General features: G+C 47.1%; 1 protein-coding gene across 6 annotated transcripts in view; it reads left to right on the top strand.

The window, feature by feature from the left end:
- The window catches only part of PELI1 (pellino E3 ubiquitin protein ligase 1), a 346,060-nt gene that overhangs the window by 163,801 nt on the left and 163,671 nt on the right, over window positions 1-18,588 (top strand). The gene's annotated exons all lie outside the window — the stretch shown is intronic.

Below are 18,588 nucleotides of genomic sequence, written 5' to 3' on the forward strand. Positions count from 1 at the left end.
GAATGGAGTGTATCAATGAAGTTGCAGTTGACTTGTGACGATCTGATCTCTAGCAGTGTCTCATTAAGGATCACCATTATATGTCCAGAGTTCTAGTGTGTCGTGTCCAGGCTAACCAAAATCAGTTAAGTTTATGCAGTTCAGACATTTCATTGAGACCTTTGGTGACGAGCGTCTAGCCATTCGTCGGCCCCCCGCCACAGGATGCGCACCTCTCCACCCATCTCCTGCCCGCACTCCGGCATATTGCCGCGCATCTAGTGGTGTGCCGTGTAACACCTCCCCGACCATCCCACACAATGAAGCGCTTCATACTATTCCCTATAACGCTCAGCCATGTGCAGAAGCATTACCTAAGGCAGGCTCAGGCTAGGTGGCTCATTGCCGTTCTCATTTGACGGATAGTATGGAAGGGTAGGACGAGCGGGAGTGAAGATCTTTGCTCAAAGCACGACAAAAGAGGGGGGGGGGGGTTCGACACCATGCTTTCTCCTGACTTTTTCTAATGTTGTCTTCCTTGGCGCCCGTCTGCAGAGACGTCCTCATCCAAAAACGCCACAAGCCACACTATTAACCTCATTTGTGAATCACTCACACCTTTGGGTAAAGTCTGCGCTATATAAAAAGCGACAATTGCATAAATAAAATTCCGCGTCCCTTCGCCCTAAACTCAGCCCTTCCCCCCTTTTTTTTTTGCACACACCTTGTGCTCCTGACCCCCCCCCCCCAAATCTCCTTTTGCCTCCAGTGAGCCTCCCGCGGTCTTGGAAAAGTCTCCTTTAACGGCCTCCCCTTGAGCTTAACCCTCTTGCGCACCCCCTTGCGACCCTTGCCTAGGCAACCTTTCGACTTGTTACCCTAATGCAGAGCTTTCCATGCTCTGTGTCTCGACACGTTACTGTGTCGCCTGCACATGGTGGGTGTGTCGCGGAATGACGCTGGTACAGCGCAGTTCGTAGGGCAGGCAGATGTACATGCAGAAAGGAAAGGGAGACCTTTAGCCGAGCACCAACAGGACGCACCCCACTTTAAGCTCTCTCTAAGAGTGATGCATCGCCTCGATTGCCTGTGTGCGTGGGGTGGGGGGGGCGGGGGCGTGGGGTTGGCAGGGGGGACGGGGGGTGGGACGGAGATGCAGATGCAACACACAGCTCTTTAGGCACCTGTATGGATAATACAGCCCCGTGAGGACGTGTAAGGACAGACCCGTAAGAGGAATGCAGCGTGTGCTTATAAGAACCTGGGAAGCGTCGAAGGTCTCTGTAGATCACCGCTTGTGATAGTGACCAGTGTCTAACTCGCTGAGCCATTCCTCCCCTCTTGTTCATACTGAGTCTGGCATGCGCCTCTCAGACGCAACATACTGAACACAGCCGGCTCATCCTGTGCTCGTCTTGTGTGTGATCTGTTTTGTTCCTCTTGCGTGTGAGACATAAAATGTAGCCCTGCCTTTGCTGCTCTGAGGTGTGAGATATTACAGTGACTCAGCTTGCGCTCTGCTCCTATCAGGTGCAAGTTAATAAACACAACCCATCTTTTACTCATCTCGGGTGTTTGACTGTTGACACAGACCACCCTATCCCCTCTCACAGGACACGCTCACCTCCCCGCGCCCTATGGTGCCTCACACAGCCTACTGTGATTCCGACCACCCGCTGCCCCAGCCCAGCCTTCAGGCGCCCTGGGCGTGCACTGCCGTCCCCAGTCCTAATGCCTCAGACTGCACTGTTGATTATTTGAACTTACTCTGGTTTATTTACATCAGTCCCGGAAATGTGGCTGCAGGTGCGTGCTGTGTGCACACTGCTGTTTTGAGCCAGCACTGGCGCTGCCCATGGTCCCCTTCGTGCTCTCTTTGGAGGAAGATCGAAGCACCCTCTGCAGCTGCTCCTCAAACTCTGTCTTTCTCGGTCTCCCTCGCAGGTGCCCTTATCTGTCCCCAGCTGTAGTGCACTCTTTCTGCTGCAGTCAGCCCGTGTACACTGTCATTCAAGTTTCAACCAGTCCTGGTACAGACTGTTACTTCTGGTGCGCTCTGTCCTCATCTGCTGTCAGCCCTTGTACACTCCTTTTAGCTGCAGTCATATATATATATATATATATATATATATATATAAGTATGGATATAACTGCAGATATATATATATATATATAACTGCAGCTAAAAAGACAGTGTACAAGAGCTGACCGCAGATAAGGACAGATATATTCATATGTCTTTATTTGCTGTCATCCCTTGTCACCGTCTTTTTAGCTGAAGCCAGTCCTGGTGCCCGCTTTTTATCGGCAGTTACTTCTGGTGCACCCTGTCCTTATGTTAGTGTACTGTAGTTAGTCACTGTGCGCTCTCCTTATCTGCCCCCAGTCATACTGCACTGGAGGTGCCCAGGAGTGGATGCCTGACAGGGAAAGCCAGGACGGGTTCCACAGCAGTATTCGTACAAGCGCCTTGAGACCCTTGCGGGTGAGTAGTGCGCTATACAAGTATCAATTTACAATTTACAATTACCTCCTTCTGTGGTGTTCCCTTGTGTGCTCTGTCCATATCTGCGGTCAGCTCTTGCACACTGTCTGTTTAGCTGCAGCCAGTGCAGCCTAGTGCACTCTCTCATCTGCAGCCTGGTGCACTCTCTGGTGTACATCAAACGTCAGACTGTCTTCCCACAATTGCTGCTTGTTTGGAAATTGGTGTTTACTTTTATTTCTCTTACTGCAAAGTGAGAGTATTTCGTAAAAGATTCAGTGAAGTGTACGAATCTCTAACTTCACCGTTAACAATGTTGCCGCTGGTGTGGGTTTCTGTGATGGAAAACAAAAATAAACGCAGCTTTTTGCAGGCATACTCTACCACAGATGTACTCTACCAAATGTTAAATGTGAAAGGTCAAGTTGAAAGTGTCCCGAAAATAAAGGACTGTTTGATTGGTGTAGTTATCTTTGATTGTCACACTTGGTTGGCGTCTGTGATGCCAAAGTAGGCATGGTTTATTATAGTGTGCAGAAGTCTGTAAAAATGACACTTGGTGATGTTCTATGACCTCACGGTTGATGGGTTCCAAGTCTTCACAGTTCTCTCGGTCCCATTATTAATGACATGACATTTCTTTGTGTCTGTCTTCATAGTTGGCGTTGTCCTGTAATCCACCAAATTACACTTGATGGGGTTCCATGTCTTCACAATTGTCTCAGTTCATGACATCACAGTTGATGGGTTCCATATCTTCACCCCTCTCCCCCTCCTCCAACCCCCTTAGGTGTTTTGGGCTCGCTACTCTGCATTACCGTGTCGCAAAATTATGCATGTCGAAAAAGTGTGTCACCAACATGAAAAGTTTGGAAAGCTGTGCCCTAATGCCTTTGATTCACTGCTGGTGGGGAGGACAGCGAGGGGGGTGGGGTTACACAGTCGCAGCCTTTTGTGCACCTTCCTTTTCTGACCCTCTCTCCCCACTTCCTCTCTTCTCGAACTTCTTCCCCCTCCGCCATTCCCCCCCTCCTCCGTACCAATACATTTCCGTTCCTCTCTCCCCCGCTCCTTCATCTGCCCTCTCCCTCACTCCCCGCCACCCCTTCTCGTTCCCTACACACCTCTCCTGCCTGCTCGCGCCTAGCAATAAGCAGAGTAATTTAAAGCTGTTTGTGGACTGTAATGCGCTCTTTTTATTAACTGCTATTGCTTCAATGTCACAATTTAACAATCTCCGCACTAATATCCCTTCTCCCCTTCATCTCACTGCCCTGCTTTCTCAACTATCACTTGTATTGCCCCATCTTTCTACATATCTTCATCATGTCTTTGCTTCCCCTTCTCATCCTATTCCTCATTTACCTCCACTTCTTTCTCGCTCTTCGCGTTTTTACATCCTCCTCCTCTTTTTAGGTCAAGCCAATTTATAAGCGCAAACCTTCAAGTACACGCAGTTAAAAAATTGTCCAGCGCAACTACCACTGTTAAACAAAATGTGACTGGTTGCTTTGTGTTCTTTCTAATGTTTGGAAACTTGCAGCTTGTTATTTTTATGTCTTTTCATTCCCTTTTACAATTTCTCTCCAGCCTCCTCGTGCTCCATTTTTATTCCTCTTTCCTTCTTTCTGCCTTGCTGTCCCCTCCCTTCTTCTCCCACTAACATCTCATATTTCTCTATTTTCTCTCCTCCACTAAACATTCTGCCTTCCACTCACTTCTGTTCTGTCTCTTACTAACGTCCCTTTAGACCCGTTTACATGGTCCCCTCTCTCCTTCGTTCACCGTGTCATTGCATTTTCTTCTTTATCCCTTTGTCTCATTCTATCGCCCTCACTCGGTCTATCTATTGCCCTCACTCTATCTGTCTATCGCACTCACTATCGCCATCACTATCGATCGCCCACACTGTCTATCTTTCGATACCCCTCACTCTATCCATCTATCTATCGCCCTCACTCCATCTCTCGCCCTCCCTCTATCTATCTCTCGTACTCACTCTATCCATCGCACTCACTCTATCGCATCAACACAGCATCACTCAGGACCACCACAGCATCACTCAGGACCACCACAGCATCACTCAGGACCACCACAGCATCACTCAGCGACACCACCTCATCAATGTGTGCAACCATTCGACAACAACTGGTTCAAATATGTTCTCTCAATGTTTCAAGCTTTATTACAAATGTCACAAAAAGATGTTAATATTTCACTTTTGTTCTTGGATTTTCGTCACAATAAAATACAATGAACATAATCTTAACACAAGTTAAAGCTATTGCAGTTATAAATTACCATAACTTTTAAGTATTCATTATTAAAAAAAAAGTAAAAGCCATTGTTATTTGTAATATCAATACATCTAAGTCACGTAAATACAACACATATTGCATTAAAAATGCTATAGTTGTCACATTTGCGAAAGTTATAACTATTGGCATTGTAAATGACAAAGCTATTCATTTTGCTATTTTCAAAACCAACACAAATAAAAAAATTGTCATTTACAATACCAATAGCTCAAACTTTCCTAATGCGAGACCTATTGCATTGCAAATGCTTGTTAGAGCCTGTGCCACCTGCTCCAAAAAGAGGTTGTTTGTCGAGGACAAACACGAGGATTGTATTTACTGCTTGTATCCGGACCATAAACCAACAGGCTGTCCGATTTGCAGATCCTTCTCAGCAAAGACCTTGAGGGACAGGGAAGGACGTCTCTTCACATGGCTTCAAAAGATGAAGGACCGGAAGGATATTATCTCTTCGGACAGTGAGGGCTCCTCGTCGATGGTGTCGTCCAGGAAGTCTCTGAAGAGGGGTAGGTCCCCCCTTTCTGCTTCAGACGAGTCCCGTCACAAGGCCTTACCAGGGACCTCTGATAGGTCTGACAGACCTGCTGCCCAAAAATCTCCTCACCACGGTGAAAAGGAGAGGCAGGGTAAGCCTGAGGAACAACAGTCCTCAAAGAAGGTGAAAAAGTCTTCAACAATCTCTTCACCTCCCTCGGAGAAGGATCGAGGGGTCAAGAAGCCTTCAACTCCTGTTCAGAAGGTCGCTTCAGACAAGAGGCAGAAGTCGTCGACGATTAAACTGTCAGGTACGTCGTCGACGAGTGTTAAAAAGGACAACTCTGCCAAGGTTGCCTCGTCGACGGGCTCGTCGACGGGCTCGTCGACGACGGCTGTGTCGACGACGCCTACACCGTCGACTGTTTTCAAGGCTCCAGATTCCTGTTCGTCGTCGACGAGAGTGACCATCTCCACGTCGACGACGATGACTGCAAAGCTGGCGTCGACGGCGGTGTCGACGACGAGGACGACTTCGACGACGATGTCGACGACGCCGGTTACCATGTTGCTGACGACGAGCTCGTCGACGATCCCGTCGACGATACCACCATCGTCGACGATGAGTTTCACCTCGTCGACGACGCAACCCCCGACGACGAGGACAGTGTCTACGTCTGCACCATCGTCGACGCAGACCCATAAGAGCTTGCCGTCGACGACGGAATTTTCTGAAAAACATGTTTTTTCGCGTAAAAGAAGGCAGATAACGCCAGAGATGACGTCTCCTCGCCAGGTTCAGAGATTACCACCTAGCCTACTGTTAGAGGAGGACTCTGATGAAGAGACTTTTAGTGAATTTGGGCAAGCCTATAGCCCATCTGACCTCCAGGTTAAGGTTCAAGGTGTTAGCTCTGAGGAAGAGCAGATGGAACGACAGCACTATGTTCCAGAACATTATTATGCGGAGGAGCGCACTACTACCAGGCACATGCCTTCACAGCAGCCTATGCGTCAGGTACCTGAAGGGATGGTGGCAATACCGTCCACTTTAGTTTTTGGATTTGCAACTTATGTTGCAGGACTACCGACAACGTTTCCCTGCTCCTCCAGAAACCCAACAAGTGCGCCCCTCAACACCTCCGCCTCAGACTTTACGACCTGTGGCAGACCATTCTTTACCTCCAAGAGAGCGTGCCACTGCGCCGGAAGTGCGCCCACAAGAGGTGGTGCAGGTGCAGGATACTGATGATGACGCTGCTTCTTCAGATGCAGACCAACAAGCGGATCCTGATCAAGATCAACAGGCGCCGTGGAATACTACTGACCCTATAGATCCGGACAACACAGATCCAGATAACAATACTTCGCCTCCAGCGGACGTTGGAGGGTTTCATAACCTTATGGACAGGGCATCCAAAAGATTTGGTCTCCCAGTGACCACGGTTCAATCGGATTGCTTCTTATATGACTTTAAAGAACCATTCAGAAAATCAGTGAGATCCATACCGATCATTGAGCATGTCTGGTCTGAGGGCTTGAAGGCTATGCATAATCCGGCTACAGTCCTCCCGGTGCTACCAAGACTGGAAAAGAAGTACAAGGCACCTGATGGCAGTCCGGCATGTTTGCTTGGCCAACCGAAACCGGACTCGGTCATTTCTCAGGCCGCCCAGAGCAAATCTAAGAATCCTTCTACGCCGCTGACTACACCGCCGGATAAGGAGGGCAGGCGCCTAGACAATGTAGGCAAAAGATTTTCAGCTATGGCCAGTCTTCTGGTTAGAGCAGCCAATGCTTTAGCGATTCTGGGACGCTATGAGCGGCAAATGTGGTGCGACCTTGCTCCATTTGTAGAAGAGCTGCAGGATTCTTCTAAAGAGAAGGTGAAGAAGATTTTGCTCGAAGGGGAACGAGCCTCTTCGGAGGTCATTGATGTGGCAATGGATATAGCTACCACCGCATTCCGAGCACTTGCCGGCTCAGCTGTTCTGCGACGCCAAGGGTGGTTGAAGGCCACATGGTTCAGGCAGGAGGTGCAGAATAAGATCTTGGATCTACCATACGACGGTGAGATGCTGTTTGGCAAGCACGTCGATGAGGCCCTGCAAGGCATCAAAAAGGACACGGACACAGCTAAGTCCTTAGGTACATTGCAGTATCGTAAAGTGCCTTTCAGGGGGGCTAGAGGTAGAGGTTTTTCTTCTTATCGTGGAGGAAATCAAAATCGCTACTCTTCTGGATCACAGTCCAGCCAGACGTATAAGCCTCAATACTCTCAAAGGGGTTCTTTCTCTCGCCAGCAGCCTAAAGGACGTCAGGGGCAGCAAAGGAGAGCCAACACCAGGAAACAATAGCGGCCAGGTGGCTCTTTCCACTGTTCCTGTTCCCTCATTCACATCAGTGGGGGGCAGGATTGCCCATTGCCTAAACAACTGGATGATCATTACATCGGATCAGTGGGTCCTACAGATTGTCAGAGAAGGACACACATTGGAGTTTCAAGACCTTCCTCCAACAAGAGCGCCGGATGCCTACCCTCCCAAACATCTCAGGCTCCTTCATCTCGAAGCCCACCAACTTTTCACCAAGGGGGCGGTAGAGCCTGTACCCCTTTCGCAGAAGGGGAAAGGGTTCTATTCCAGGTTCTTCCTGGTTCGGAAGACAAAGGACAAGTGGCGTCCAATTTTAGATCTACGGCAGCTCAACACTTATCTCGTGAAGTTGTCCTTCAGGATGGTCACTCTTCAGGACATCCTTCGTCTACTCAATCCAGGGGATTATATGGCGACCCTAGATTTGGAGGACGCCTACTTCCACGTTCCAATTCATCCAGCTCACAGGCAATATCTTCGATTTACAGTGGGCAAGAGCCACTTTCAATTCAAAGTACTGCCATTTGGTCTCCGGTCCGCCCCGCGGATCTTCACAAAGATTCTGCCTCCGGTGGCAGCTTTTCTCAGGAAGCAAGCTATTCAAGTGTTTCCATACCTGGACGATTGGCTGCTAAAGGCTCCATCTGTTCTAGAAGCGTCCAATGCAGTCCGGACATGCAAAGATCTGTTCGAGCGACTAGGTCTTCGACTCAACAGGGAAAAATCGGTTCTATGCCCATCCAAGTCAGCAAGGTTCCTAGGGGCCATCCTGAACACAGACAGTTGCTTAGCCCTTCCATCGGAGGAACGCCAGACCAAACTAATGTGTTCAGCTCGTCTTCTCCAATCTCGAAAGACACTGACAGTTCGCAGGTACAAATCGCTTCTCGGATCGATTTCATCTTGCATACCTTTAGTTCCGCACTGCAGGCTCAGGATGCGCCACTACAAGAGCAATTGGACAGACAGTGGCGACAAGTCACAGGATCCTTCGACGACAGGATTGTCGTTACCAAGGAAATGAGAAAAGCAGGCAGCTGGTGGCTGCTGAAAGACAATCTTTCCAAGGGTTTATCGTTCCGACTTCCACCATCTCCCCTTATTTTAACAACGGATGCTTCCATGGAAGGATGGGGAGCGGTCCTCCAAGAGCTAAAGGTCAGCGGTCATTGGAGTCCAGTACAGAGCAAGTTCCATATCAACCTCCTGGAACTTCTCGCTATCCGTTTGGCTCTACAAGCTTTTCTTCCGAGGATTCACAACCGTGCAGTGCTGGTTCGTACGGACAACACCACAGCCATGCACTACATAAACAAACAGGGTGGAACAAGATCCTCCACCCTCTCCAAGGAAGCCCAGACGCTGTGGAATTGGTAAATCCAGAACAATGTCTCCCTCTCAGCGGAACATCTAGCGGGGACACTCAATGTCAGGGCGGACGCTTTGAGTCGTCAGAGAACAGTCTCTCACGAGTGGGAACTGGATCAAACCGTTCTGGAGGAACTCTTTGCACGATGGGGGACACCATCCATCGACCTGTTTGCGACTCCCCAGAACGCCAAATGCCTGTCCTTCGCAAGCATGGTTCACCATCGGGAATCCTTGGGGAATGCGCTTTTGATTACCTGGTCAGGCGCCTTTGTTTACGCCTTTCCTCCCATTCCACTGATTCCGAGGTTGATCAGCAAACTCAAGGTGGAACCGTGCAGGATGATTCTGATCGCTCCAGCATGGCCCAGACAATTTTGGTACTCGGAACTTCTTCTCCTCTCCCAGGACCAGCCAGTTCTCCTGCATCCTGTTCCAACTTTGCTAACAATGTCTCACGGTCCGGTTCTACATCCGGACTTGAAGTCACTGCGATTGACAGCGTGGCCCCTGAGTTCAGAGAGTTCCAGGGTTTAGATCTCTCAGGGGAATGTAGAGACATTCTGGCTCAGGCTCGAGCCCCTAGTACCAACAAGACCTATCGTTCTAAATGGAAGAGATTCTGTGTTTGGTGCCGGAAGGAAGGTTTACACCCATATACTTCTTCTCCGCACAAACTCTTGCCTTACATACTTTCACTGGCGAAATCTGGATTGGCTCCATCTTCTGTAAAAGTCCATCTGGCAGCCATCTCTAGATTCAGACGTTCATCTTCAGGTCCTTCCCTATGGTCAGCGAGGATTATCAAACAATTCCTGAAGGGTTTATTCAGGGTCTTTCCTCCAGTCCGGCCGCCACCTCCGGCCTGGCATTTGAATCTAGTTTTGTCATCTCTCATGAAAGCCCCTTTTGAACCTGTTCATAAGTCTGACCTTAAGTTTCTTTCCTGGAAACTGGCTCTTCTCTTGGCCCTGACATCGGCTCGCAGAGTAAGTGAGCTCCAAGCTTTCACGATTGAGGAACCATTTCTCCAGTTTAAGAATAATGTGCTGATTCTACGGACGAATCCTAAGTTTATCCCGAAGGTACCTTCGGAATTCCACCTAAATGAGCCGGTAGTCTTGAAACCATTCTTTCCACAGCCTTCTACACCTGCGGAAAGAACTTTGCACTCTCTGGACATTCACAGATGCCTGAAATTCTACCTGGAGCGAACGAAACATTTCAGAAAATCTTCACAGCTCTTTGTTTCCTTCAGTGCTCCACGCAAAGGTTGTCCAGTTTCTAAAGCTTGTATTTCCCGTTGGATTTCCAGTGCTATACAATTTTGTCACCAGGCGGCTGGGAAACCTCTGCAGCGAGCAGTTCGTGCTCACTCTACCAGATCAATGGCTTCATCTGCGGCTCTATTCGCAGGAGTCCCTATCAAGGACATTTGCAGGGCGGCAACGTGGAGCAGTGTCCACACCTTCACCCGCCACTACTGTTTGGATTCTTCTGTGAAGGAGGATGCAGCAGTGGGCCAAGCAGTTCTGAGGAATCTTTTCCAATAAGTCGGTGAGCTTTCCTTTCTATCCCGCCTTCCTATTCGCATATTTTGTATTGCTGTTTCTTGTCATATTATATGATCCTAATGTGTTTCTGCTTTTCTGATCAGAGATGTATCACATTTTCAGGTTCATATGTAGCAAAATATGCTTTTTTTCTGTTTACTGCTGGTTACTCTGATACAAAGCATGGGAATCTATGAAAGTTCCAATACTGGGGCAAGAAAACAAGTTACTTACCTGTAACTTTGGTTCCCCAGTATTGGTAACTTTCATAGATTCCCATGCGCCCACCCACCTCCCCTGGGAAAGCTCAGTCTTCTGGTCTTGGTGGATAGCTGTTCACAACGGCTACGAAAATCTGAGGCTCTGAGCTTCTCTCAGGAAGGTTCTATGGGGTGAGGCTGCTCTGATTGGCTACTGCAGAATTTTGGTCTCTTTTACAAAAAGAGGTGGATAAGCTACAAAATGAGATGAGGCCTAGGCCTATTTTTTCACTTTGTGCTTACTACTATGGTATTTTCTATTTACCGAGGCTCCCATTCCGACGACGGGGAATGATACAAAGCATGGGAATCTATGAAAGTTACCAATACTGGGGAACCAAAGTTACAGGTAAGTAACTCGTTTTCTTTTCCAAAGGCGAAACCATTGCATTGTAAGTGCTTGTTTCTTTTTCTCTTGAAGCCGAGAAGGTAAGAGTCTGAATCAATGCAGACTGTCTGTTTTGGGGAAAACTGCCACTAAAATGATTTGCACATACTTATGAATAGTTCCAAATCTCTGTTTTGCTACAAATCCCTAATGCTTTTTAACACCTTCATCATTTCTGGACTATACGGGTAACTCTGCTCAATCACAGTTACACTCAGCATCTCACTAGGGATGGTACAGAGAATACATATTGTCAGAGGATTTATAAATGTATAGTGAAATAGAGCAGTCTCTTAATATTCTCTGGCAGAAGTATGCATGGCATCCACACCCATTTAGGGCTTCCTGCTCGGCTCATGACCTTTTTATTTCTATGGCTCTACTATTGTGGTGTTGGCAGTTGCGCTTTAACACCGTTTTTCGAAATCCCAGCTCCCGCCCCCTTCACCAACACCGCATACCCCATTTTACTATATCACCATTTTCTCTGTTTTGCAGGAGGGCCTTTTCTTTGATTACCTTCGTAATCTACACAAGCGTCACAGCCATGCATAACTTTCCCTCAAGGGCAATAAGTGTTACTTACCAGTAATCTTCATTTCTCCGTGTTCTAGTCTTCCTCGCCACAGTATAGTTCATTCTGTGATTACTGTGGCGAAAAAGACCGACCAGAAGGTAATGGTTTGTTTACAATGTATGACTTCGCTGAGCCAACCTCATGTTTAAATATTTGCAGATTGGCATTGCTTTGTTCTCCGAGTGAAAGGCAAAAAGTGATGGTTGAAGTGCGTGAATGAATGTCGGCCATCAGTAATTATGCTGAATTGTATTCCAGTCCATTGTGTTTTTGCCTCGCTGTGTAAATATAGATTGTGACCAACGACGCACAAATCATCCTTAGTTCTGATCCAATAGGAAAAAAAAGTCCATTCCGGATTGCGAGATTTCCCCCACCACCACCCCTAACCTGCATGCAGGAATACAAACCATACAAGACCGGTTCAGCATGTGCTTGGTTTCCTAGAGTGCTGCTCAGAAAAGCTAACAAGTTATTAAATGAATGCAGATTAATAACTAGTTCTTAATACTGATCCAAGCCCTTTCTTCTTCGCTTTCAAACTTGGTCACAGTTTCGCGAATCCCTTGTGTCAGCGCCACGTAGACTAAAGTCCTAGCTTGTCCAAGTGTGTGAACCTTTTCATGTGCTTTAAAGTTCGATATTGTGCTGTGGCATATCATTCTAGTGAGAGCTGTTTGATTCAATATCCAAGATGGTGCTCATATTCTTACCAGAAGTAGATTCTTCTTTGGTAGCTTCAGATGGCATATCTTCAGGAAGGAGTGTTTGGGGTCCTCCCCCCTCCCACGCCCGAACAAATGCATTCTAGGCTTGACAGTTGAGTCTGGGGGCCCAGAGACTGGTCGCCCAGAGTCTGGTCTCCTATGCCTTTGTTAGTTTTTCTAGTCGTCCTCCTTTCAATAAAATACTTGTTTTTTACTCGGGACCTTAGAAAGGGACCCACCAAATGCGAATCAGTTTTTAACCTCATCCTCATAGGAACAGTGTATGTCAAGCCGTGGTTGCCCCTCCACCCTTCTGTATACTGTGTTTTAGTTGGGAAATGTACGATTCTCCCCCCCTGGTAGTTTCGGTGCTCTGCTCCCTGGTTCTGAATCGGTCACTCTCACATTGTGTGGGAAGTAGAACGGGGCACCAAGGTGTTGGTGGTCTTTGGAGCATTGACAACTGGGCTAGTTCAAGCCAGGAATATGAGACTTGCAGGGTGTTTCCTCAACACAGCGACAACAAATCTCACGCAGCTGAAAGATGTTCTCTTTTGAAAGAAAGGAAACGTGGACACGCGCAGCCTCGTCCTGGAAAGCACAGCCAGAAAGGAAACCTCGCTTGGTTACTGGAGCTTAACACCTTTTAGACCGCATAATATCTCTCTCGGGAAGCTTTAAACTCTGAGTCTAATCCATCAAACGTGAAATGGGAAAGGATTTTCCGGCGCGGGCATGGCCCGGTCTGCTTTTCATCAGCAGAAATATGCTCACTGCTCATACTCTTACCCTCCCCCTCTCCCTACTGTATCTCTGAGAGTGAATACCATACATGTGTTGTGCAGTGTTTTTTCCCGCAGTTGTAATACCTTTGTAGCTTTTGATGTTCTTTTTATAAGGTGAATGTCTTTGAGAAGGGGCATTATATTTCGGTATCCGTATTTGTCGTTTTCTTCTAGCTTTATTTAAGTTAATTTTAGCATAATTTTCTCATATATTGGTTTCATATTTCGCCTCCAGCAAACTGGTCTTGATGTGATGTGCTAGCACTATCATGGCATCTGCTATGTGGCTGCCCCTCTTCTTCCACCCATATTCTTCCTGAGTGGATATCCACGCCTGTGAGAGTATTCTCAACCATAGTATGCTGGGTAACTTTTGCAGTGCATTGATCCTCAAAATTGGCTTCTCCCTTAAAATACTGCAGCACGGGTTTTGCTGCATGAATCCTTTTCTGGATTAACATGCTGTGCATTATTCCACCATCTAGTGGTGGGTCCGGAATTGTCTGGGTTTTTTACTCTCTTTTGGGCAACATCAACCACCATTTGGTGCTAGGTCCATCCCTTGTGTGACGTCAGACGGCGCCCCGGAAGTTCCTGTGCTCGAGTCTGGAAGCAAAGGGAGGCACTCCGAAGTTTTCAACAAAATCCCTGAAAAAAAGAAATTGGAGAGAAAATAACCTCAATTGAGAAGACACCGGAGAGGAAGAAAATACCACCGGACACCTTTCCCAGTCAGGGTATCCAGACGGAGCAGTGACGCAGATGGATCGAAATAAGGCAAGGTAGGGAGCCATAAAAAATACCCCTTTCAAATTTTGCCCAAATTGCCACCGCAAGTTAGCACAACGCAATCCACAGGACGTTTGTAACCTCTGCCTGCTGAGGGATCACAAGAATAAGGACTGAGAGGTCTGCGTGGTGTTTGTGTTTAAGACACTCGGGCCCATTGAAAGCAGAGGGAGGACCATTACGCAAGAATGCCCCATCAGTCCGAATCAACAGACATCGCTGAGGGACTTTGGACTCTCAATTGATGAGGACGACCTGGGGGTGGCCGCATAACCAACACACAGGAGGATCGGACGTAGTGATCTTCGAAGGGGACGCAGAGAGGAGGCATACTGTGAAAAAAACAATGGATGTTGAGAAGCAAACGGACAAGGCAAAAAAACCCCTCACCCTTCGTATACCAAGGGTCTTGAAAATTAGTCCCAAAAGGCAGTCCAAGCATCGAAGAAAACTACGACAAAGGGTTAGCAGCGACCGAAAGAAACCCACAGATCCCACACCAGAAATACAGACGAGGAAAGATTGTCAAAATCTACCAGTGTCAAACGAGAGGCCATGAGGGGAAAAACCATACCCTCCGAGGCAGAATCCACCCCACTCTAGAAGAGAATCTCCCTGACTTCAGACACTGAAAGGGCCCTTGAGGTGGAGAAACAGAAAAGAAGTCTGGATGTAGAAATGGCGTCACTCCTTAAACGAAAGGAGTTTGAGACACTGAAGGAATTCAGAATCCCGGCGAAACCCAAAGCAGATGCAGAGGAAGAGATTTCCCTCGAAGTCCTAGCAACCCCAGAACCTCACGAAGAGGACGTCGAAAAAGAACTCAACGCTCCAGAACAGGACGAAGCCTCAAACGTAACATTTTTTTTCTTTTTTATTGATAACAAACTGCATATAATCACAGACCTCAGTATGCAAACTTTACAGCAATATAATATCAAGTGCTGGTATTGAAATAGCCATTCATTACACAGTCAAATATTGCAGCCAAAAAAATGTTTTTCCCTAGACTGTTCCATTTCTACAGTTGGGGATGTACATAAATCTCCATGATGCGCATTCCACCCACTCCATTTCCTATCCCACTTCTTGGGGCAGACTCTAGATTTGTATGCTTATTTTTCTACAATCATGCATTTGTCGAGTTCAGCCGCCCAGGCTCTTGTCGGCCTCTGGAACTTTTGAGGAAGAACAACCTTGACACAAAGCTCAAAAGAAGAGGTCTGTAGCTAACCCTCAAAGTCTTCAACACCAGATGACCTAGCCTTCTACAACAGTCTCAGCAAGAAATCAATACCTTCGGAGTCCCCTTGGAGGAGGAGAAAGAAGACTCTTGCTTCCTCCTAGAAACATTAGTACTAGCCACCAAGGGGACCACAATACCTTCCAAAGCTGCCAAGTGTTCTGGACCAAGGCAAGGAGGCTTTCAAGAAGCCTGCCTCAGCAAAGGGGGTAACCCCAAGAGTTGAGGAAAAAATACAAACCCTTTACAAAGAACCCTAAATACATTCAGGGGAACACAGTGGCAGACTAAATTGTTGTCACAACAGCAAGAAATAAAACCAACGCTCACTCCACTGGCCCATCTCCAGAGCGATAAAGTAAAACAATGGGCATGATGGGAGGAACGATTAAAAAAAGAGGCAGCAACGCAATGGTGAATTGCACATTTTAATGCCCTCGTCAGTAGGTATGGCCACCAACAATGGGACAACATCAAAGAACTGATGAACATGCTTCCAGAAGATAAGAAAAGAGAAACTCATCATACCGGTGGGAAGAAACCTAGCAAACACCTGCCTGAAATCGGCTCTAGGCACAGCTGATGCAGCCAGCAGACAAATGTACACAGGCACAATGTTGAGAGGGCATGCCTTGCTCCGAATTTCAGGATTCAAGTAAGAAGTCCAAACCACCGTAATTAGCAAACCCTTCACAGGAGGCCTGTTTGGAAGTGAGGTAGATGAATCCCTACAACAAATAAAACAGGACAATGAGCGGGCCAGGTCCATGGGAGCCTTGGAACAGAGGGGCACCTTCAGAAAAAGGAGGTTTTAACCCCCGAAGGCCCATGGGAAGGGCGGGGGGTCTTCCCAACAGGACAACAACCTCAACAACATCAAACACGGGGCAGCGGACCGCAATCAAACCAGCAGTCCGGATACTAAGCCTTGTAGGACCAACTGAGGCACTCCTTTCGTGGCAGAGGAAGAGCCCGGGGACAATCCTCAAAAGGATGAGGTGCACACTCAGTGATTTGTGCACACACAACACCAGTGGGAGGCAGAACAGCACATCACCTACTTTAATGGGAAAACATCACCACTGACAGTTGGGCTTTAAATGTGGTACACCACAGCTATTGTATAGAACTAAGTAAACCCCCTACCACGGAAGAGGTTCCAAAGAACATAATTCTAACAATTAGGACAGGAAATAAAGGAACTATCACAAAAACAAGCTGTAGAGAGGGTACCAAAAAGGGAACACAACAAAGGACATTACTCACTTTACTTCTTGTTACCAAAGCATGATCTCACGCTGAGACCTACCTTAGTTCTCCGATTCATAAACCAATGCATTCACATGCAGCTTTTCAAGATGTCAACACTACAGGAAGTAATCCCACAGCTAGAAAAAGGGGATTTCATGACCACAATTGATCTTGAGGACTCCTATCTGCACATCCCCATGAACCAAGCACACAAGATATACCTCAGGTTCACTCATGAGGACACTCCCTACCAATTCAAGTTCTTGCCCTTCGGAATAAAATCAGCACCAAGAGTCTTCACAAAGTGCCTAACAGCTTAAGAAGGAGAGGAATCCATGTCTATCCCTACCTAGACGACTGGCTGGTGATGGCAAATTCTAAGGATAGATGCTACACACACGTTCATCATGTGATCACAATGATGCAAGAACTGGGTGTTTCAATAAACCACAAAAATTCATCAACAAAACCAGAACACGAAAAAAAACCTTCATAGGAGCAAGTTAAACTCCAAGATTTCATTGGCGTACCCGACCTAAAGGAGAATACAAGCTAACTAACAGCAAACCTGCCTCTACCAGAAGGGTCAGGCTCTGACAGTGAGGACAATCATGAAACTCATGATAGCATCACAAATTTCCCTCATTACCCATGCAAGTATCCACATGAGCCCTCTACAGGAGTGGCTATGCAACAGTTGGTCACAAACCACGGGGATGTAGGAAGCTCTAGTGGTTGTAACAGAAAAGGTACAGATGGAGATACAATGGTGGGCATCGAAGGAAATTAAAACTAGGCCTCCTTTTAAAATCACCCACTCCCTCAGTGACCATCACAACAGCTGCGCCAACAAGGTTTGGGGAACACATTCAGGAAACCTGAGGGTACAGGGTCAATGGAACGATGTAGACTCTATAAAGCACATCAACTTCCTAGAGATGAAGATGGTGTTCCTGGCACTAAAGGCATTCCAATCCCACAAACGAGTGAAGACTGTATTGATCCAGACGGACAATACCATGACCATCTTTTACCTCAATAAACCGGGAGGAATAAAATCATTTACCCTAAGCAACCTAGCTTAGAAAATATGGAAATGGGCCAAATTCAAGGAGAATCAGCCTACAGACAATTTACCTGCCAGTTAAGGACAACACTAAAGTGGATCAACTCCGCAAACCGAACAGCAGCTCACACAAATGGCAGAAAAGCAAGGAGCCTACAACAGGTCTTTAACTTCTGGGAACACCAGAAATAGACCTATTTGCAACCACTAAGGACCAAAATTCCAATTCTTCGCCTCCAGGTTTCAACACCACCACCAAGGAATGCCCTGTTGCTAAACTGGTCAGGGACATTTGCATACGCTTTTCCTCTGAGTCCTCTGCTACAAAAAGTACTGGAAAAAGCGAGGCAACCAGGAACAAATCTAATCCTCAATGGGCAAGACAGACCTGATACTATCAGCTACTCGTAACTGTCCAGGAGGCAGAGTATAAAATTCAAGGCAGAGAAGAATCTTCTTACTATGCAAAAGGGTCAGATTTTTCACCGGAACCAGCGACCCTCAGTTTAGCACAACGACGATACTAAAGGAGGCAAGAAAACAAACCACAAGACAGTGCTACGCAGCTAAATGGAAACGGTACACCACATTCAATTTCCAAACAGGAAACAGTGCTCATATATCTTACACACTTGCTTGACAGCGGCATCAACTACTCAAGCCTCATGGTCCATGTGGAAGTATTTGTAGCCTACACCAGGAGAGATTCATGTAAAGGTTTCTTCACAGCACCAGTCATCAAATGATTCCTGGAAGGGTCCGCAAAGATTGCACTCCCAAGGAAGGCTCCAGCCCCAATGTAGAGCTTAAACACCGTTCTAACGCAACTATTGACTGAACAATTAGAGCCCTGCACAAAGCAGAACTCTGATGCATCACAATAAAGACTGCCTTCTTAATAGCTAAAACATCTCTGCGTAGAGTAAGTGAACTGCAGGCATTAACTATTAAGGAACCATACATGCAAATC

This window comes from Lissotriton vulgaris, chromosome 6, assembly GCF_964263255.1.
Source record: "Lissotriton vulgaris chromosome 6, aLisVul1.2, whole genome shotgun sequence".
Lineage (NCBI taxonomy): Eukaryota > Metazoa > Chordata > Amphibia > Caudata > Salamandridae > Lissotriton > Lissotriton vulgaris.